Below are 24310 nucleotides of genomic sequence, written 5' to 3'. Positions count from 1 at the left end.
GAGAAGCAGTCTCCCCATAGGGAGCCAGATGCAGGACTCAATGCCAGGACCCTGGGGCCATACTCTGAGCCAAAGGCAGACACTCAACCACTAAGCCACCCAGGCATTCCAGCACAATTGTTAATATTAGTTGAATGATTTAACAAAAACATGTAAGTCTAAATCTTCCTATGGTCAATAAGTTACTTGATGGCAGGAACTTGAATCATTGCTTTCTGAAATACTGTATTGTAAGCTTGGCTTAAATTACACATGACATTAATAAATCCATGTGTAAAGTGTTTAGCATTCACCCAAAATGATAGTAGCTTGTGATGTGATGTATTTTATCAATCCAAGGACAGATATACTTTGCCAATATGAAACAAGTGGTGTGGAAGTCTATGGAATGCCAAGACAACATTTGGGAGTAGATATTAACACCAGGGCTAGAAAACCCCTTGCATTTTGCCAAGAAATCTTTCCCATTGCTTGAAAAGAAATTGCACACCTAATCACTGTGGTTATCTTCTATAAGCCATAGCTATCGACTCATTTTTACAAATGTATATAATATTACAATCTTTCTACGTCCTTCTAACCATCTCAAGTTTTGGTTGAATTTACTTCTAAATAATTATTTCATGCAACCATCATTTCCTACATGTATTACCAGAGCTCTTGACTTCAGGATGATACTCTATGCATGTTATGTGGTGTAGCTGTTGACTTTTTAAAAACATAGTTATGATGATGTTGTCATTTATCTACTCAACATATTTTATTGCCTTCTATATGTTTTTGCTCTAAGAATTAATTCCAAATATATGTATACATTCATCTTTTATGATTTCTTCATTATCTTTGCACACATACACATACACACACACCATATTCTATTCACCCTAGTTCTGAGTAAAGACACAAAGAAGGACAAGACGTACTTCCAAATGGTAACTTTCAGAAGAGGAGAAGAGGGAAAGAGGCTTTCTCCTCTAACAGATTTATTTATTTATTTATTTATTTATTTATTTATTTATTTATTTATTTATGAGAGACACAGATAGAGAGAGAGGCAGAGACACAGGCAGAGGGAGAAGCAAGCTTCCCGCAGGGAGCCCAAAGCGGGACTCGATCTCGGATCCCATGAGCTGAATGAAGGCAGACGCTCAACTGCTGAGCCACCCAAGCATCCCCAACAGATTTATTTAGTAGATCTATTTATGAGAGGCACACTTGAGGGGTGTATTTCAGTTACCCTCACTCAAAAAAGACATCTATTTCACAGATGGATATATATGTTCACAGTGATGTCAACTTTCTGACAAAAGTTCTCTGGAACACTGACAAGAGTTTTGGGATAACTCAGCCAAACTAGATGTCACTTTTAGAAGACAGCTAAGACTATGCCCATCTTCATGTAAAGTAAACAAACCTCTGGGCTTCTTCTTCCACATATTCAAGCAAGGATATAAATGCGATTAAGTTGGATGTGAGGAATGACAGAAAAACTGGCATAAAAAATAGTTGAAATAAAAAAAAATAGTTGAAATCAGGTGTTTATCCACCAGATGTATAGAAATCTCTTATTATGTGCCAGAAACCTGGTTAACTGTCTTAGTTAACATCTGGGAGCTTATAAAGGTCTGAGAGATATGGACAGGTAATCATACAATTATATTGAAGTAGGATAAGTATTATGAGAAAGATAAGCAGTGGTTGGGGACTGTCTTTGACATAGTAGTCGAGGAGCTGGCTCTGGTTTGGGTGAGAAAGTCTGTGAAATTCTGAGATTTGGTGTTGGGAAGCCCATTTGGATGTCATGAGAATCTATCTTCCAACCTGGTCTTTACCGAAGTTACTCTTCAAGTTCCCATTTGCCATTTGTTTTATTCCTCGATTTGTTCAACATCTGAGTGAAAAAAAAGGCTTTCTCAGAGACATCCGGGAAAGTCCAAATTTTAAAAAACGCTTGGGGACTCCTCTAATTCTGTGCCTAAACTCTACTCTCTTCTTCACAAGGTTACACATGAATAGACTCTGAACTTAAGTATATCCTGAAATCAATTCTAGCTTCAGCAGAAGGCAAAAATTTGGCTTATGGTGGAGACAAAGGGAGGGTTACATTTCAATGACTCTGGATTCTGCTGACTTGCTTGGCACCAGACCCTCTGCCTTAACTTGAATCTCAGTATTTGTGTGTATCAGGTACGTGAACACTTGTTTGGGTTCTAACTCACTGTCTTGCATGTATTGCCAATGCCCTGGCATTTCTCAGGTTTGGACCACTTCCATGTTCGCTCCAAACATTTGCTCCTAGTTTTTTCCTGGTCCTCCTGAGACTGACTTTTGCATTCCAGCACTCCCACACACCTGGCATAGTATAATTGGAGACATTGGTTGTTATGCTCCTTCTTCTAAAAGACAGTGTGGCAGAGAGGGAAATACCAGGGATTTTACAGCCAGAAATGTCTACTTTGAAACATTTACTAGTTAGATGACCTTGAACAATACTAATGGCAGCTACAAATTACTGTGTGCCTGATGTATGCTGGATATTTGCTAACTATGTTATTCTTAATATCTGTTAACCAGATAGAATAGCCTTGCAAAAGAGGTATATAATCACCATTCAAAAGTGAGGAAGCCAAAGAGGCCATGAATTACACAAGCATGGGATCCCTGGGTGGCTCAGGGGTTGAGCATCTGCCTTTGCCTCAGGCATGATCCTGGAGTTCTGGGATCGAGTCCCGCAACGGGTTCCTTGCATGGCGCTTGCTTCTCCCTCTGCCTGTGTCTCTGCCTCTTCTCTGTTTCTCATGAATAAATGAATCAAATCTTAAAAAAAAAAATTACACAAGCATGCTATTGCATAGTTCCTGGCACATCATAGGTATTCAAAAAAAAAAAAAGATCATTTGTCTTGCCTTCCCATTTTACTTTAATAATACTTTTACATTTAGAAGATTTAAAATTATAAGGATAAAAAAATAAATGCTCTTCTCACCCCATTTACCCCATACTCCTTAATTCCCTGTATGGAATCCGTTTTTAAATTTCTTATTTACCCTTCCACTATATTTTTATACAAATATAAGCAATATATATGCATGCATACACACACACATGCACGTACACATATTTTTCCCACCTATTTTCATAAAATGTCCTATAATAGTCTCTGCAAAATATCACTATGTTCAGTTGCAAAACCCTAAAATCTTTGTGTCAACCTTGACTTCTCCCTAACTCCCAACATCTAATATTTTAAATCTCTAGTCTTTTGGGATGCCTGGGTGGCTCAGTGGTTGAGTGTCTGCCTTCGGCTCGGGGTGTGATCATGGGATCCCAGAATCGAGTCCCACGTCAGGCTCCTCACAGAGAGCCTGTTTCTCCCTCTGCCTACATCTCTGCCTCTCTCTGTGTCTTTCATGAATAAATAAATAAAAATCTTAAAAAAATAAATCCCTAGTCTTTTAATAATCTTGTCTATCTTCTTCAAAATGTGAATATTTTGACCACTTGTCACCTCCACTACCCCGGTCCAGGCCACCATCACCCCTACCCTGGATTAATTGCAATAGTCTCCTCCACTCATCTCCATTCTTTTGTGTCTGAACCTCCGCCATCTGTTTTTACATTTCTCAGAAAACTCTTTCAAATTCCAAGTTAGATCATATCACTCTGCTGCTAAATTTAGCTATAATGTGCCCCATTTAATTCTGAGTGAAATCTACAGTTGTTATACTGGAGTATCTGTTACCTATTGCCATGTAACAAGCCACCCCTAAAATTTATGGGCTTAATACAACAACCATATATTTACCCATGATTCTCTAATTTGGGTTGGGTTCAGCTGAGAAGTTCTTCCATTGGACTTGCCTGAAGTTACTTCTCTGGGATCGTTGGCTAAGATGCTTCAGTTCTTTTTCACATGGGCTCTCCAGTAGGATACTCTGGACATCTGTACATGCCCTAGTCATTTCCAGGATTCAGGAGAGCAGGTATGAAATGAGAGGGGATCTTTTTTTTGAGACTAGGCTTTAGAACTTAGACATCACTTTGCCACATTCTAGTGATGAAAGTAAGTCCAAAACTACAACTTAGATTCAGACTTTGTAGAAATAAGGTTTATTTATTGGTGGGAGGTTTCCACTACTACAAATGGCCTATAAAATCTTCCTTGATCTGACCACTATTATTTCATGACTTTTTATTCTTCCTCACACTTACTCTGTTGTAGCCACACTGCCAAACCTCTTTGGTGATAGGAATTGGCTTTACTCTAGCCAAGGGGAGGTTACCTCTGCATGGATTGTGATCTGCACATGGCTAACTCTCTCCCTTCTGTTGAATCTTTGAAGATACAACCCTTACTCATGAAGCATACTTTTTTCTTTCTTTCTTTTTTTTTTTTTTAAATAATCTCCACACCCAACTTGGCACTCTACCTCATGACCCTAAGATCAAGAGTTGCATGCACTACTGACTGAATAAGCCAGGAGCCCCTGGGATATACCTTTCTAAAGATGTATTTGTTTTTTATTTATTTATTTGAGAGGGGGGAGAGAGAGAGAGAGAGAGATCACTTGCTGTGGGGAGTGACAGATGGAGAGGGAGAGAGAGAATCCTAAGCAGGATCCATACCCAGTGGCCCAATAGATAGCCCTGTTTGGGCTCAATCTCACCACCCTGAGATCAGGACCTGAGCCAAAAACAAGAATCATTAGCTTAACCAACTGCATCATGCAGGCGCCCTGAAGTACACTGTTTTAAATCATAATCCTCTTTATTCCCTGAACACCCTATCCACCAATTCTTTTCTATTTTTTCTTTTATTGACAATACTTATCCTTTTCTTTTACACAGGATAATAGCTTGCTTATGTCCACTCTTTATTTTTTCTCTCCCCCTGGTGGAGGGTATGAATCTTTTTCTCATATACCTCATAGCCTGGAAGATTGTCTGACACATGCAAAAATTATCCAACATATATTTGTCGAATAAATAAAGAACTAATAAATGAAGCATGTGATCTTCTTTATTTTTATTACATTTTATAATATTTAATAAAATTTATAATTATCTAATAACTATATTTATACTGTTCTATAATATCTTTTATTGTTAATTAGTTTTACTATGAGCAGCAATAAAATTTGCTCTCCTCTCTTTCCTCCACAGCCCAATTTAAGTTTAATAATAGTTCATTTCATCATATTTGTTTCTGAACTATTAAATATGCTTAAATATCTAGTACTTATTCTGCGAGCATCATATCCTTTTATTCTTACATTAAACAGGAGGAGATAAACAAGAGAATTCCTTCTCTTCCCTTTCTACTTTTATTACTTATGCTACTTTGAAATTATCAGTCTAAATTGCTGGCATTTTACTGGACCATGAATACCTAGTAAGAAAGATCCAGAAAATAATAGGCTGATTAAAAAAAAACAACAACAAACAAGCTAACATCAGAAAAAGGGAAAACACAAATTACTAGTAGTAGAAATGAAAAAGCAAGCATTATTACTAATTTTATAAACAAAAATAAATAAATAAAAGAATAGAGTACCAAAAAAAAAAAAAAAAGAAGAGTACCAAAAGGAAGATGTAAACTTTGATTATTGCCAGATGTCTTGATTTTATACACAGAAAATCCAAACTCATCTATAATCTATTGGAATTAACAAGTTAGGTTAATTTAGTAAGCTATTTGGATACAAGATCAATATACAAAAATCAATGATATTCCTATATTCTAGAAACCAGAAATTAGAAAATTAACTGTAAAACCAACATCTCATAATAGCACTAACCATATAAAATTTTTAGGAATAAATTGAACAAAAGATGGATGCAAAATATTATTGAGAGAATTTAGAGAAAAGCTAAATGAATGAGAAATACTACTATGTTCATGGATTGGAATTTTTAATATTGTTGATATGTTAATCTATGACATCAGAAGTCAAAATAGTGATTACGCTGAGGAAATATTCACTGGGTGGGGGCAAGAGGGATCCAGTGTGCTTCATCATTTCTCACTGGTTTCCCTTAATTCCTCTCACTTTGTAACTTCTTCATTCATTCAGCTCTCACCAATTCCTTTGAGGAAGCCAATTATTTCTCACTGATAGAACACTACCCTTCTTCATTATACTCTTCCATTAAGACCCTCTCAGCACTATTAAAGTCTTCCCCCTTCCTGAGGTCCAGTTTTGCCTGGTCCTTTATATGTTAGCTCTGGAGTGGCTTAAATGGGAGTGTCCCCACTCCTGAGCTCAATGGGAAAGAGACAAGACAGATTCTCCACTCTCTGTAAGTATTTCAAGGTCAGAGAAGTTTTGCTTAGAGCCTGGAACATATTCTTTTCCCATGGAAATGTTATTTCAAAAGTGGATTATTAAAAATCTTAGATTTAAGATTTTTCATTTTCATATGAATTTGCTTTTCTTATTTCTCTTTAGAGTTTTAGGAAAATCCTATATAAATTATAGTCTAATATTTCAATAGAGATCTTCATTCTAGTAAGTTATAAAAAATTCTTTCTTCTTTATATTAATCATTCCTACATGGCATATTAATATAATATTAATCATTCTCAATTTGTTACCTTTTAGATATTTTTACAGACTAGTTTTGTGATGGGGTTGGAAATAAATAAGCAATGTACTAAATATATTAGTGATATATTAGATATATAACTAAACTATATGCCCATTTATGCTATTGATTTATTTCTTGATCTCCCTATACTTAGTGAGATTATATGACAGTTACTACCATTAAATGATTCAAAGATTTGTTCATGTGAGAAGCAACTGAACTATAAATCAATGCCTGGAATTTCATCCATCCTTGTGTCTTGTGATTGGGAGTCCTATCTGAAACTACTTGTTTGATTTTGTTTGTTGTTTGCTTTGATTTTTTCTGCCCAAAGCAACTCAAGGGTCTCACATACCTTGGTTCTGCTGCTTTAGATCATCAATGATTATCTTATTGACATAATACCCAAACTCCCCAGAGTGATTATTTCATACATCACATAGTTTCAATTTTTTTTAAGATTTTTATTTATTTATTCATGAGCGACAGAGAGAGAGAGAGAGAGAGAGAGGCAGAGACATAGGCAGAGGGAGAAGCAGGCCCCATGCAGGGAGCCCGATGTGGGACTCGATCCCGGGTCTCCAGGATCATGCCCTGGGCTGCAGGCGGCGCCAAACCGCTGCGCCACCGGGGCTGCCTACATAGTCTCAATTTTAAGGTAAATCATATCAACCATGGTTTCTATGTATATTGACAATCCATCTAGCTACTCTCACAGGCATCTGAAACAGACAAAAGACAGAAACACACTTTCGTTTATACAGATTTATGAATCTTGGTTACTGTTTTTCTGTTTTACTTAATCTCTACCTACTTTTTCTTCCCAATATTTTCTTCTTTCTCCACTTCTTCTTCCCCTCCCTCCTCTTTCCCTTTCTTCTTCTATTTGTTTATACTTTTTCACTTTCATATTTCTAGTCTCTATTTCTCGAAGCAAAGTGTTCTTTTTGATTTCTTTACTTTAGTGGAACAGTCTAGAAACTTCTAACTAAACAAGATTTTTTGGCAGTTCAGTTGCCAACTCTTTCCCTGTCTGATTTACCTACCTTACCTCTCAATCCTGCAGGAGTTTCACAGGTGCCAGTCAGCTCTTTCTAATGGAAAATTAATTTGTCTTACTGTGGTTCATCTCAAAGGGTTATTTGCTTTCTAATGAAAAACTTCCATAGATGGCGTATCAACATAAAGGACTTAATCCTATAATTGGAGGTTTCAAATTCTGTAGCAAATCAGCTGGGATATTTTTCTTTTAAGGTGTCCATTCCTTAGAACTACTCCAATCTGACAGGCTGCTTATACTCAGTCTACAAGGAAATTTGCCTTCTCTTTTTTAGACAAGTATGGCTATGCATAAGTCAAACATGTTTTGAGTGGAATACAATCTATTAGCATGTTCAAGCACCTGCTATGTATAAAGCATGTGCTAAGTGTAATCTGCTCACTGCTAGAAGATGGCAGATCTGTGACTTGGATTAGACAACCTGATTCTGAGCTTTCTGCCTATAATACCTTTCAACACAGAATAGCTAGTTCTTTCAATTGGCATATTTTATTGTTTCACAGATTTTTTTTCTATCAAAAGCATTCTAATTGACCACCCAGATATCAACTTCTGCCTACTTTAAATCTTCTATTTCCAGCTAACCATTCAAATTGGTAATAGAAGAATTAGATGTGTACCTCTAGCTATCTAATTGAAATTATTTCACTTACAACATTTTTCCCAATATAACTTTTAGGATTTATTTTCTTTAATTTGTGATACTCTTCTTATAGGTTCAGAAAACTGAAGCAAAATAGTCTTGGGGAGTTGAGGTTCTTTCTATTTATGTTATAGAAGAAGGCTATATTTTCTTTTCTTTAAGTTTTTATTTAAATTCCACCTAGTTAACATACAGTCTTACATTAGTTTTAGGCGTACAAAACAGTAATTCAACACTTCCATACAACACTAGGTGCTCATCACAATAAGTGTGCTTGTTCATCCCCATCGCCCATTTCTCCCCACCCCCTTCCCCTCTAGTAACCATCAGTTTATTGTCTATGGTTAAGAGTCTGTTTCTTGGTTTGCCTCTCTCTCTCTCTCTCTTGCTTCCCTATGCTTATTTGTTTTGTTTCTTAAATTCCACATATTCTAAGAAAAGAACACATCATTTTCCAAGTCTTTAGTAGGGCATAAGTGCATATACTTCTGAATAAACCAAGGAATCAATTTATATTGTGTAAATGATGTAGTTGAAGCCATTGTACCCTGTAACTAATGAAACAAAGAACACACAATTGAGGCCAGAGATTGATTCTGAAGGATGCACCAGCCCCAGAGTATCTCACCTGAAGGAGCAAGTTTACTCTCTTTCAAGAAGCACAAGTGAACCTACTAATTAATTCATTCCAAGATTAAAAAGAGTACTGATGATTTGTTTGTTCAAAATTATTGAACTTAATATAGCTAATAGATTTTACAGCTTTAGAAAGCTGGCTTCATTTTTTAAAAAAAATTACTGTGCATAGTCTTTTTTCCCCTATTTCCTTAATGACTAAGAGCAAGGGACATTAGACAAGGGAGATTTAGAAAAACAAGTTGATATCAAACTGAGAGGCACCACTTCTTTTCCTGCGCTTGCTCAACAGGTTTCTGGGAAATTAACTATGGCAATTTCTTGAAGCCGTAAGCACAGAATTTTTTACAAGAACAACCATAAAGATACACCTTAAAAGAAGAATGGAGTTAATAGAGCAGACTATAGAAGACCTTTATGTTAAAGATTTCCCTTTGTGAATAAAAATGTATTGATTAACTAACTGGCTGTGTTGACCAAAAAGGTAATAGAGCTGCATAAGAAAAGTGGGTATGGGGAAAGCAGTTCAGAACAGACCTAATCAAAAGATATACACAATGCATATAACCTGATAATCACACATGCCTAGCATATGAGTTCCAATAGATCTTATTACTTTCATATTTATTTTTTTGCGAGCTGGGAGAGGGTCAGGGGGAAGGAGAGGGACAAGCAGACTAGGGCTGAGTAGGGAGCCTGAGGTGAGGCCAGATCCCAGGACCCTAAGATCATGACCCATGCCAAAATCAAGAGTTGCAGGCTCAACACTGAGCCACCCAGGCACCCCACTAAAAAGTCCCTTATCTTCAACATTAAAAAAAAACACTTAAAGGATATTTTTTAAAGTAACTGCTGCAAAATATTTGAAATTGCTTTAAATCAGACTCTGTGTTCTTTTAAGTTGAAAGGAAGATGTTTAGGGATACCTGGGTGCCTCGGTCTATGATCCCTAGGATTGAGCTCCCCATTAGTCTCCTTGCTCAGTGCTGAGCCTGCTTCTTCCTCTCCCTCTGCTGCTTTCCCTGCTTGTGTGTGCTCTCACTTGCTCTCTCTCTCTCAAATAAATAAATAAAATCTTTAAAAAAAAGAAAGGAAGACATTTAATATAAAAGTAAATACACAAAATATAAAAAAACAACAGCTCACCATTTTGTAAATGTCAGAAAAATGTATTATAACATTGGAAATTATTACCAGAATTATGATCTAACATACTACTCGTTAAAATATGGATATAAACTACTCAAAAGAAATGAAGATATAAGAAATTGAAACAAAAAGAAGGTAGAAAATGAGCCTTTGATTTGATTATTTACAGATTGTTAAAGACACATTTATTTTAGTTATTCAAATATGTATATAACCTAAATATATTTTGTTGCAAAGATCAACACTTTTTACACTCTGGTGACTTCTGCTTATAGAAATGCACTTAAATAACAAAACAGAGCAGATAATCAAATTGTAATATTAACATATCCCATGAATTAGCAAACACATATAGATTTTGGTTCATTATAATTTCAGGCTTTGTTATTGACAATTTCATCACAACCAGTATTTTGAATGAATAAATTGCCTTTTGAAAGAGAATACTATTTCTGCACAGCAATAAGGAAACCAAAGAAGCTAAGTGATCTTTCTTATTCAACAATCAATAGTCCATTGTCAATCTAGTGATAAATTCTCTCAGCTCCTCACCACTGAGCTAAATGTTTTGGTACTATTAAAGGCCATCCTATGTTATCACGTCTCCCAATTTGCTCTTGAGTTTAACCAGCAGTTCCCAGTGATATCCTTTCAGTCCCTAGTTTCTCAATGCTTGACAAGTGGAGAGGGTTTTACAGTGGGACCGAGGGAAAATTGCTTTGCCAACTCCACAGTATGTAAAAGATTTGGATTACCGAATAAGGAGATAGAGTCCAAAAGAGTCCACACTAGAGAAATTTTGAGTGTGTAGTCAGAGGAATACTACTACCATGTAGACAGAGTTTCAAAGCCAAGGTTTTTAAAAAGTTTTTATACATTTTTATGTACTAGCAACCCTCAAATCTGCCTCTCTCTTTTTAGACAATTTTATAACTCAGAAGAAGGTAAAGCTGATCCTCAGTGTATACAGAGTATGTCTTGATTTTGAACCTATCCTTTACTTGTCCAACTCATAAAAAATAATTATGCTAACCATTTCATTATTTTGGAATGCTCAGACTGCATTTGAGGATATAAAAAGGATTCTCAGTTCTGTTATCTGGGCCCAGATTTGTCAACCTTCCCACACAATAAGACAAATGAGCGCATAAACACATCAGTGTTGGGTTTTGTCAAAATAAAGTGGGAGGTTAGTTCCGGAGATAGAAATCCTCCTTAGGGAAATACTACTCTGGCAGGATTGTGCAGTCCAAATGTGGGTATGATAGCAGTGTTTGACTGACTTCAACTCTGAAGGTGTTACTGAGACAGCAGTGTGATTTAACCAGTTACATGCAGAGGATTTAATGATGGAAATGTAGATCTTACATCACGTTGAAATTACAAAGTCTCTAAATGGGAAAAAAAAGTGAAACAATCAACTTTGATTTAAGTGTACTGGTGGCTAGGTAAGAAAAGGATATGCAATCCTGTTTTTCTGGAGTTTGAAAAACCTGTCGACTCAAGTAGATATGCCTAGTTAAAGAGTACATAATGTATCCAACAGAGTGATGAGTGGAGAGAGAGCACCAAATAAGATCTTGCTCCAACCACATGGCATTATTCACCAGAATTCTCTCCAATCCCCTGTGACACTAGCTCTGTTTTTCAGACCTGGATACCCTATCCCAGTCTTCTTTTCATTTAAATTTCTCCAGGCTTCTGATTTTCAATAAAAAATTCCAGCCATTCTTAAGCACATCACCCTCTGACCTCTCCCTTTTTAGAAAACCCAACATTGTACCAAAAGAGAACCTGACACTTGCAAGGCATCCAGTAAGTATTTCCTTAATAAAAGTATAAACAGGCACAGGATTTTACAAAGTGATCTTATATGTAACTGTATTTTTGATACTGATGGCAAGCCCACATGCTGGGGTAGGACAGATATCATTCTTTCCTTTTATATTGGCCACCTGAGGCTCAGAGAACTTGTGTTTTATCTTGGTCACACTGGAAAGAGCAAGGCCAGGGCTGGAATACAGATTTTGCAAACCTAGTGTAGTTCTCTCGTTCCTCCTCTCACTTGTCCTGCAGGCTGGAATATTCATATCCTAAAGTTGTAGTGACATGTTCTTTCACAAAGGTAGGTATTCAGAGGATGTTAATTTCACTGTAGGATTTTTAGGGGGTAATCAAATGATTTAAATCATTGCTTCATATAAACAAATAATAGACATATTAAGGGAAACAATTCAAATTTTCCATGACTTCAAAAGAGAATACTTGAAAGATTGACTCTAGAACAAACATTCCTTTTAGCTCTTCCTTTCTTTTCTCATCCCTCTCACCAGACACACACACACACACACACACACACACACACACACACACACGGAGCTGAAGACACCATTTAGCCCAGAAGAGGACCCAGGAATTACACACAATAATAAAAATACAAAGAAAAAAAAATAAAAAAGGAAATGAAAAAAATGAACCCTAATTGCCTGACAGGGAATGATTGCTATTTGGGTGTAGGGTATCCTGGGAAAGACAGAACATAAGGGAGGGAAGCCTGAGGTAACTCTAACTGCCACAAAAGAAAATAAAGGTAAATAAGTAACGACAACAATAAACTAATGGAACATTGTTGTATGCCAAATGAAATTAGCATAACAAAGCTTTCTTCCTGTTAGCAAAGAGGCAGTGAAGGACATGTCTGATTTTGCTTGTCTGTTTCAATCCCCTGTTTACAAATGGGAAATCTACTTTTTTTCACATAATCTTCCCTTTTTATGAAATGCCAGTCGGTTGCCATTTAAAAAAGAGGACTATTTGAGAAAGAGATCTACATAAATATAGAAAAAACCTTTTCAAGCCATGTAAAATCATACACCTGCTCTAATTGTTTTTGTTTTTAAGATTTTATTTATTTATTCATGAGAGACACACACACACACACACAGAGGCAGAGACACAGGCTGAGGGAGAAGCAGGCTCCATGCAGGGAGCCCAATGTGGGACTCGATTCCGGGACTCCAGGATCCCGCCCTGGGCCAAAGGCAGGCGCTACACCACTGAGCCACCAAGGCTGCCCTCTAATTGTTCACATAAATACACACAAAGCATAGTCAACTTCAGGAAAAGAAAAAACGAAAGAGCAGGACTAAGTAAACAAACAGAAGACTGACAAGGTTTATTAAAAATAAAGTCTCCTGGGGCACCTGGGTGGCTCAGTGGTTGAGCATCTGCCTTTGGCTCAGGGCGTGATCTATGGGTCCTGGGATCAAGTCCAGCATCAGGCTCCCCACAGGGAGCTTGCTTCTCTCTGCCTGTGTCTCTTCCTCTCTCTGTGTGCCTCTCATGAATAAATAAATAATTATTTAAAAAAAATAAAGCTTGAAAAATCTTAAAGAGCAGGAGGTCTAAGAAAACAAAATAGAAAATACAAGAACATGTTATGAAATGTAAAGGATGAATTCCGGAAGTCAACAGCCATCTAACGTTTGAAAAGAACAAATGACTTTAAGAAAATATATTAGAGAAACCTGAATATTGGGAAATTCCCAGGACTTAAAAAAAAGAATGAATTTTAGAATGAAATTTCCATTAATTGTGAAGAAGGATAAGTAAAGACTCACAAGTACAAACTATGTTGAATTTTCAAAACTTTAAGGCTACGAAGAAAATCTTAAAGCCTTTGGCAGACAAGGGAGGATATCTTACCTACAATGCAGCCAAAATTGAATTGTTACCATCAGTGTCACTTCTAAAATCAAACTATACTGGTTTCAATTCCAACTGTATTACTTCCTGGTTATACAATAATTAAAAGCCATTTATCTTTTATAATAAGCCCCCTTGTCTTTATGTGTAAAGTAGATAGTAATAGAATATATTTTAGAATATATTTTATTTGTCTTAAAAACTAAGTAATATCATCAATTAAAGAACTACATATAGCAACCTCACACTTTGTAAACTTTCAATAAATATTGTCATTATTATGAATAAGTCAGTGGGGAAATTTTTAAAAAACTGAAGGAAAATACTGTATTGTATATTTGCTAAGAAAGTAGACCTTAAAAGTTCTTATAACAAGAAAAATAATTCTGTAACTATGCAAGGTGATTAATGTCAACCAAGTTTATTGTTGTAATCATTTAACAACGTATACATACATCAAACCATTATATTGTACATCCTAGGTTAATACAATGTTATATGTCAGTTATATCTCACTAACACTGAAAACAAGAAGGAAAACTATTTTGAAGCTAAAATTTAATAAACAGCCAAATTATTATTCAAACATGAGAGAGAGATAATAATGATTTTAGTTATATAAATGCTCAGATATTTCAACATTCACAGACTCTATCTGAAATAATTCCATAAAGATTAGTGACATCAAAATAAAAAGAGAATTCAAAAGAGAAAAAGATGTGGGATATGTAGGATACAACAAAGTAGCAAACTCAGAGCTGATATTTCCAAAGACAGAAGACAAAAAAAATCAAACCTTGGAACAAAGGAACTTTAAAAAGGCTACTGAAGAAAGGATAATATATATGGAGAGTCTAATATGGAAAGGGAGAGTATGACCAATTGCCTCTGAGAAAAATACAGAACTAATTACAAAGAAAAAATAATCAAAGACTTAATGGAGAAAATATTTTCATAAATCGATGAAAACATAAACCTTCAGGTTCAAAGACCCCATAGAACCACTGGAAAAAATAATTTAGAATTCTTAAAATTTCAAGACATATCTTAGCGATATTGTTGAATTACGAATTCAAGAAAAACTGAATAATAAGAAGAAGGTGGTCATTTATAAAGTATGAAGTGTGAGGGGGCAGTATGTAGTGGATTAGAGTGTTATTGTCAATAATTTCGGAAACCAAAGAAGAGTGGAACTCTTTCTCTAGATTATAGATTCGCTAAATTCATTACATCCTTCAGAGCTTGGCTCAAATGCCAAATTTCTGGGCACCTGGATAGCTCAGTCAGGTAAACAGTTGCCCTTGACTCAGGTCATGATTTTGGGGTCCTGGAATCAAGCCCCATATAGGGCTCACTTTTTGTGGGGAATATGGGAATCTGCTTATTCCTCTCCCTCTGCCCTCACCACCCCCACTCATGCTCTCTCAAATAAATAAATAAAATATATATATATTTTTGTATTCCGTATATCCAATGAGATCTACTCTGGCCACCTTATTTAAAATTGTAGTCCTTCCACTACCTAGAATTTCTCCTTCTACAACCTACCATAGTACTTATCTTCTAATATATGATATTATTTACTTACTTATGTGTATTGTTTTTTGTCATTCCATTCCATTATAATGTAAGATTTGGGGGAGGTGCAATATGCCTTATACCTGGCATCAGTAGATGTGCAGTAATTTGTCATTAAAATAATGAATAGGGATCCCTGGGTGGCGCAGTGGTTTAGCGCCTGCCTTTGGCCCAGGGCGCGATCCTGGAGACCCGGGATCGAATCCCACGTCAGGCTCCCGGTGCATGGAGCCTGCTTCTCCCTCTGCCTGTGTCTCTGCCTCTCTCTCTCTCTCTCTGTGACTATCATAAATAAATAAAAATTAAAAAAATTTAAAAAAAAATAAAATAAAATAAAATAATGAATAAATCAATATACAGATGGGAAGAACATGGGAAATGAGTACCCTCACACATGGCTGGTGGGTGTGTAAATTACATGTTATTATAACCTTTAAGGGGCAACTGGATAATATACATTAAAATTTTGATTTCTCATAATTCCCTATTATGCTTCTCTCGTTCTTTTAAGATTTTATTTTTAAGTAATCTCTACAACCAACATGGAGCTTAAACTCACAACCTCAAGATCAAGAGTCACACGCTTCACCCAATGAGCCAGCCAGGTGCCACCGTATTAAGCTTTTCAATTTCTAGGTATCCATTCTAGAAAACATGCCATATACACAGAAAGACTTGTGCAAGAGTTCTCACTGCATTATTTTTTACAGTTGCTAAAAATTAAATATATGCCAAATGCTCCTAAAAGAGAAACAGCTAAGTAAACAATGATATATCTAATTTATGTAATACTCTGGAGCATTTTTAAGTGAGCCATTTATATAAAAACAAAATAAAGTCACATATCTAGATATGCACACATATAAGTAACTGAAAAAAATCAGGAAGGGCAAAGACCAAATTGTGCAGTGGTTACTGCACAGAAAGGGCAGCAGAAGAGTAGAGAAAGCTGAAGGGTTGATAAGTGTGGGAGCACTTTGACAATTTACTACATATACATCTACTTTGATATTGTCTGAATTTAGTGCAATAGGAGACTTTTCAGACTTTGTTTTGTGATAGCCTCATGATTAAAAATAAAACCAAGCAAATTCTCTGTCATGAGAATGTTTTATAATGAATGATAAAGTTTTAAAAGATTTTATTTATTTATTTATTTGAGAGCGAGCATAAGCAGAGAGGAAGAACAGAGGGAGGGAGAAGCAAACTCCTAGCTGAGCAAGGAACCTGGTGTGGGACTCGATCCCAGGCCCCTACGATCATGACTTCAGCCAATGGGAAACACTTGACCAGCTGATCCACCCAGGCATCCATGAATGATAAAAAAATTTTATGATAATTATTGCATGGTTTATATTAGTAATGTAATAACATAATTACTAAAATATTATTAGCATCAGTCACGTTTTTTATTTGTGCTAAGGCACTTTGCTAATGAATGTATATGTATTACTTCATTTAATTTTCAAAATCACTCTGGAATGATTGTCATTATAGATGATCCTCATTATAATGATCCTCATTATAGATGAGGATACAGGGACTTGGAAAGATTAAATAACTTGGCCAAAGTTCTACAGCAAATATGTGGCAAAACAGGGCAAGGGTCACATGTCAAAATTCTTATTTTCCAAAATGCTGTCTCTAGGCTGTTCTAGTTTTTAAAGTTTATTGGGAGCCAAAGCCATAGCTTACACAAAATTATATTTCTACATATACAGGAGAGCTAAATAAATGTCTGTCACATATGACTTGAAAGGTGCATAAGCAATGTTTACCCTATTTGCTGGATATACTCTACAATAACATGATTAAACATAGATCTTTTAGAGTGGCACAATTTTTCTCTATCTTAATAATGTTGTAACCAAGATCAACAGTTACATCTACACAAGACTAAACTGCAGTTTGTCTTTTCTCTCTGAAACTTCATAGTTTTAACCTATGGGTTTCAACAGCAAATTACTTGTACAAGCTTTAGAGTTACACTGCAGTTTTCTGATATTCTTAGATAAATAATGAGACTTAGAATTAATGCTTTAATTTTCCCAAGCTATTAGGCTAAGGTCTCTTCTTTCTCATAATAATACTGTAATAACTTAGATTCCAAACAGTTTATCTTACCTACACTTAGTTGCAATATGTGGTATTTGTTTTGTTTGTTTGTTTTCTACTTTAAACATGTGTATTGCTTTAGAAGAGCAATAAAGAAATATTAAAAACATAAATTAAGGCAAACACAAGGCTCTGGAGGATTTTCCAGTATTAGATTTGAACACATTTAAATGAAGAACATGTTTCAGTCTCTGGATAGAACCAAATGATGGAAAAGGAACAGTCAATTTATATTCACCCAGTGGCCTCAAGTTCAGATTCAAATATTTGAGAAGACACTGAATATTGAGTCATCAACGAAACGTCTGATTACCAAAAGCTTCCCTTCTCATGCATTTGCACAACAGAACCAGTGATTATTTCATAAGCATTAATTCAATGTGTTTTCCTTCCAGGACAATGAGTTTACAGAACTACAGTGAGGTACATATGTATATATTGCTTTCTTGGTATTGGTGATTAGTTTTCACTATATCTGGGCTTTTGCTGAGCCCCATGACAAATCTGCTGCCTGGCTGGGATTAGGGCTTGCACCTGTGGTGATGGACAGCACAAATCAAACCAGCTCCCAGAGATTTTCGTGAATGACTTGGTCTCATTAGCTGGAAACTAAAAACTAATCTAATTACTTCCCAAGAGTATGACTATTCTCACTATGATAATTTCCTCCTTGAAAGGAGGGATGTTTTATTTTTTTTTCCCTTTGCTTTTTTTCACCTATTTTTCTATCTCATCCAGGTGAATGGAAAATATATTTGCTATAGTACTCCTTAAACAAAGCCTCCTTTTGCTCTTCTCTGATATAATAGGGCATCATTTTATCAACATATTCTAAATTTATAAGACCTATAAAAGAATAGTACCTTAAATTTCAGTTTGACAAATGAGCTAAATGTACTGAGTTAGGTGTTGTGGGAGCTGAAGGGGAAAAAAAATCAGACTTTTATTTTCTTTTTTTCCCCCTCTTCTTTTACCTCACATTTCTTGGAATTAAAGATCCAAGAAATTTAAAAGTTGTATTTTACAAATGAAAAAGAGAGCTTACGGTTTTAAAATATGTGGAAGGGAAGAGAAAGAAAAAAAAAAAGGAGGGGTAACTTAGAGGCCTGACCTAATACTACTAATGATAATAATACTAACTCATTATTTTATTTTGCATTCCTTGGTCATAAGAGTATTTAGCTATGTGCCAAAAGCCTATCAGCCAACTGTCATATTGGTATTCATATTGCTAATTCATTTCCAAGTCCCGGAGATAGAAGAATAATATGAAAAGCAGTCTTACACAGGAAGAGCAATGACAAATCAACAAACATTTTCTGAAAAGTTATTTTTTTAAATGATAGAAATTCATTACTGTTCAGCTTTCTAGATTTTGTATATAAATGTGGCCAAAAGAAGAATGTAGTGTGTGTGTGTGTGTGTGTGTGTGTGTGTGTAAGGGCTGCTTAAAGAGTGAGTCTGTGCCTGTGATGATGCTCTTCAAGGATAACTGGTAAGACAGCTGAACAGGTCAGGGTGTTCTTCTTCCTGCATAGGGGTCACTAGGGTGTCATTTTAGGTTGTGATTTAAGGCAAGGCAAAAGCCCTTAAATGTCCATTACAGAATATCTGTAACTGGAAAAAATTGTTAATAATTTAAAATATTTTGCTCTCAGAAATCCTCTGGTAAACTCATCTTCTATCTTTCCTTGCTTATTTTGTTCTTCTTCTGTTTCTACCCACAAGCATTTTTTAAAGCATTTGCTCTATGCTGGAACTGTGCTTGGAAATGGGGATGGGAACTAGAAAGTCCCCTCATTCAAGACAGAATACAAGGTGGATCAAATGTGTAAATAAGTATATGTAGCAATAGTATATCAGTGGCAAAACAGGTGTCCATACGTGGTACATTAGAATTTTAAAGGAGAAAGTGATCTAAAAATCACTCAGAGAATTACCGTGTTAAGTCATTTGTAGTGAACAACAGATTAACTTTCATTGTAAAACATTGCAAAAAACTTAATGAATCTTAACAGGAGCTACAAATTATTTTTTTAAGAAATGAGGTAAGGTGTCAGTTTGGATAGGTCAAAATGAAAATAAAAAATTATCTGCCCCCCCACACACAAAAAAACCATAAGCAATAAAATAAAAGGTTTCAGAAAGGCTTTATTAAGTACAGAAAATGAGAAGGTTACTTGCAGCTGAGAAATAAGAAAGGACTATATGCAGGAGATATCATTTTGCTTCAAATCTTAGAATGATTTAGATTGGTAAAACTGAAAAAGATGACTTCCAGGCAGGGAGATTATCAGCAAAACATACAAAACTATAAATTACTATGTATTCATGAACAATAAAATAGCTCATTTCATCAGATTAAAGGATGTATAAAGTAGAATAGTAAGGAATACACTTGGAAAAGTTTAAGTGAAATTAAGTGGATTCTGAATATTTGCCTTTTATTGTGGCACTTAGCAAATACTCTGATTATAGTATTCTTACACTTAATGTAATTATTTGTTTACCTATCATTTTCTTTCCAAGCTGGAGAGTTCCTCAAGATTAGGGACTGACTCAGTAATTATTAAAATAATATAGCCAAAAATAATAATAATATAGCCAGCTTAGTCCCATGTACATTATTGGCCACTTACCATGAGCCAGAGAGTGTTAAATGCACTGGTAAGGTAGGAGTGGGGGAAAGAAGTAGGACAGACTTCTTGTCTGTATTGGAAGAATATAGTCAATGGGAAAATATGATTAAAATATACTTCAGAGGTTGGAGAATTACAATTTTAAATAAGAGAGACTTCACTGTGAAGATGACATTTGGATTAAGACTTGAGGGAGAAAGAATTACAAATTGTCTGAAAAGGTGGTATTTTACTTAGTATTCCTCCCTTCCTCTTTCTCTCTCCAAAATCTTTTGTATGGGACTCTATTGTGTCTTTTTAGCCTCAAATTCTGGAGGTCCCTCTCCACTTATTTCAAACTACTCAAAAATATCTTGGAAGTTACTCTTCCACCTTACTTCATTTCTTAAAAAATAATTTTGTAGCTCCTCGTTATGTGGCCTAATTTAATAGCTGTGTGGATCTTTCTACCTCAAAAAATGAAAAATATTTCCCCTGGCTATTGGACCGAGGATATATTGGTGCATTAGAGTGAATTAATTATGATGGTGACTAACACTGGTGGAGTAACGGAAGTAGGTTAGTCTGGATATCTTCTGAAAGAGAAATCAATAGGATGTGGTGATGTGAAGCATGAAAGAAAGGGAGTAGTCAAGATTTGGGGGTCTGAAAGTGGAAAGATGTAATTGCCATTTACCAAATTGGGAAAGCCCAGGAGAAGGTCTCAGGCATGAGAATGATGCAGAGGGAAGCCTTGGACACAGTAGGTTTGAGATGCCTGTTGAACACCCAGGGAGGCCGTGAACTATATGAGGCTGTTATCTTTAAGCCATCAAACACAGCACTGTGTTTCAGGTCAGCCTTTTTTATTAACTAATTATTAATTAAATAATTTAATTAATTAATTAATTATTGATTAATTAATTTTAATAATAAATTTATTTTTTATTGGTGTTCAATTTGCCAACATACAGAATAACACCCAGTGCTCATCCCAACTGCCCCCCTCAGTGCCTGCCACCCAGTCACCCCCACCCCCCGCCCTCCTCCCCTTCCACCACCCCTAGTTCGTTTCCCAGAGTTAGGAGTCTTCCATGTTCTGTCTCCCTTTCTGATATTTCCTACCCATTTCTTCTCTCAGGTCAGCCTTAATCACAAAGTTTTTAGGCTGAATCTGTTTATACGTTATATGACCCAAATCTGTTATATGACCCAAATCTTCTTTACATAGATTGTCATTCCCTAGTAAGGACAACGTCTAGGACATGATCAACGCTATTATCTATGCCTTTCTTTTATGCAGTTCTTGAGTAAGTTCACTAACTCTCAGCAGTTTGGGAATAGTGCCTCAAGGCATTTTAACTATAATAATAGGTTTTTTAATAGAAAAAGGTGTCAGAGAATAGCAGAATGTTGGATCAGTAAGGAAATCCACATTTATCTCAAAGTGTCCCAAATTGCAACTATCTCCATTCCATATCTGGACACCTTCATATTTCTTAAAACTGTTTTTGCAAGTGCTGCATTAAAACCTTTAAAATAGCATTTAACAACGGTTTTAAATAATATATTTGCTGATTAGAGTCGTGCCTCACTTTGGAAACATTTAATCAAAGCCCAAATTCATCAAATATCTTACTTAGGAAGTATATTATCTCACTTATGAAGTGTTGACCTACTCAATACATTATTCATTTGTTGTAAAAATTAAAAAGTAATATAATGGTAACAGTAAAGGATGTTTAAAAAGACATTTTTCTAGAGAAATAGCTTCATCTGGGAAATTGATTTTTTAAAGTTTTTTAGCATGATTTATACCTTTATTTATTTTTTTAATATACATATTTTTATGGAAGTTTGATTTGGCAACATATAGTGTAACACCCAGTGCTCATCCCATCAAGTGCCCTCCTCAGTGCCCGTCACCCAGTCACTTCATCCCCTCAGCCCACCTCCCTTTCCACTACCCCTTGTTCATTTTCCAGAGTTAGGAGTCTCTCATGTTTTGTGAGAGACTCTAATTTTTCCCACTCATATTCCCTCCCTTCCCTTATAATCTCTTTCACTATTTCTTATTTCCCCGTATGAGTAAAACCTTATGATGATTGTCCTTCTCCTATTGACTTACTTCACTTAGCATAATACTCAGCTATTAGAAAGGACAAATACCCACCATTTGCTTTGACATGGATGGGGAATTGATTTTATTCTTTACCTAATCACAAATATGTTTTTTCTTAGTTTCAATCCTAGCATATGATTCTGTAACCCACATGTTCTTGTAATAATGTAAAATAAACATACCTCTAAGATATTATGTAATCTCCTTAATTATTATTTTTAACACAACGTAACCTTGAATCCAAATAGATGTTGGAAGACAAAACCAGACAAAGACCCCACCAAAAAGGGGAATTACAGACCAATATCCCCGATGAACATGGATGCAAAAATTCTCAACAAGATACTGGCCAATAGGATCCAACAGTACGTTAAGAAAATTATTCACCATGACCAAGTAGGATTTATCCCTGGGACACAAGGCTGGTTCAACACCCGTAAAACAATCATGTGATTCATCATATCAACAAGAGAAAAACCAAGAACCATATGATCTTCTCATTGGACGCAGAGAAAGCATTTGACAAAATACAGCATCCATTCCTGATCAAAACTCTTCAGAGTGTAGGGATAGAGGGAACATTCCTCGACATCTTAAAAGCCATCTATGAAAAGCCCACAGCAAATATCATTCTCAATGGGGAAGCACTGGGAGCCTTTCCCCTAAGATCAGGAACAAGACAGGGATGTCCACTCTCACCACTGCTGTTCAACATAGTACTGGAAGTCCTAGCCTCAGCAATCAGACAACAAAAAGACATTAAAGGCATTCAAATTGGCAAAGAAGAAGTCAAACTCTCCCTCTTCGCCGATGACATGATACTCTACATAGAAAACCCAAAAGTCTCCACCCCAAGATTGCTAGAACTCATACAGCAATTCGGTAGCGTGGCAGGATACAAAATCAATGCCCAGAAGTCAGTGGCATTTCTATACACTAACAATGAGACTGAAGAAAGAGAAATTAAGGAGTCAATCCCATTTACAATTGCACCCAAAAGCATAAGATACCTAGGAATAAACCTAACCAAAGAGGTAAAGGATCTATACCCTCAAAACTACAGAACACTTCTGAAAGAAATTGAGGAAGACACAAAGAGATGGAAAAATATTCCATGCTCATGGATTGGCAGAATTAATATTGTGAAAATGTCAATGTTACCCAGGGCAATATACACGTTTAATGCAATCCGTATCAAAATAACATGGACTTTCTTCAGAGAGTTAGAACAAATTATTTTAAGATTTGTGTGGAATCAGAAAAGACCCCGAATAGCCAGGGGAATTTTAAAAAAGAAAACCATATCTGGGGGCATCACAATGCCAGATTTCAGGTTGTACTACAAAGCTGTGGTCATCAAGACAGTGTGGTACTGGCACAAAAACAGACACATAGATCAGTGGAACAGAATAGAGAATCCAGAAGTGGACCCTGAACTTTATGGGCGAATAATATTCGATAAAGGAGGAAAGACTATCCATTGGAAGAAAGACAGTCTCTTCAATAAATGGTGCTGGGAAAATTGGACATCCACATGCAGAAGAATGAAACTAGACCACTCTCTTTCACCATACACAAAGATAAACTCAAAATGGATGAAAGATCTAAATGTGAGACAAGATTCCATCAAAATCCTAGAGAAGAACACAGGCAACACCCTTTTTGAACTCGGCCATAGTAACTTCTTGCAAGATACATCCACGAAGTCAAAAGAAACAAAAGCAAAAATGAACTATTGGGACTTCATCAAGATAAGAAGCTTTTGCACAGCAAAGGATACAGTCAACAAAACTCAAAGACAACCTACAGAATGGGAGAAGATATTTGCAAATGACATATCAGATAAAGGGCTAGTTTCCAAGATCTATAAAGAACTTATTAAACTCAACACCAAAGAAACAAACAATCCAATCATGAAATGGGCAAAAGACATGAACAGAAATCTCACAGAGGAAGATATAGACATGGCCAACATGCATATGAGAAAATGCTCTGCATCACTTGCCATCAGGGAAATACAAATCAAAACCACAATGAGATACCACCTCACACCAGTGAGAATGGGGAAAATTAACAAGGCAGGAAACAACAAATGT

The sequence above is a fragment of the Canis lupus genome, chromosome 27, assembly GCF_011100685.1.
Source record: "Canis lupus familiaris isolate Mischka breed German Shepherd chromosome 27, alternate assembly UU_Cfam_GSD_1.0, whole genome shotgun sequence".
Classification (NCBI taxonomy): domain Eukaryota; kingdom Metazoa; phylum Chordata; class Mammalia; order Carnivora; family Canidae; genus Canis; species Canis lupus.
This window is presented reverse-complemented; position numbering follows the sequence as displayed.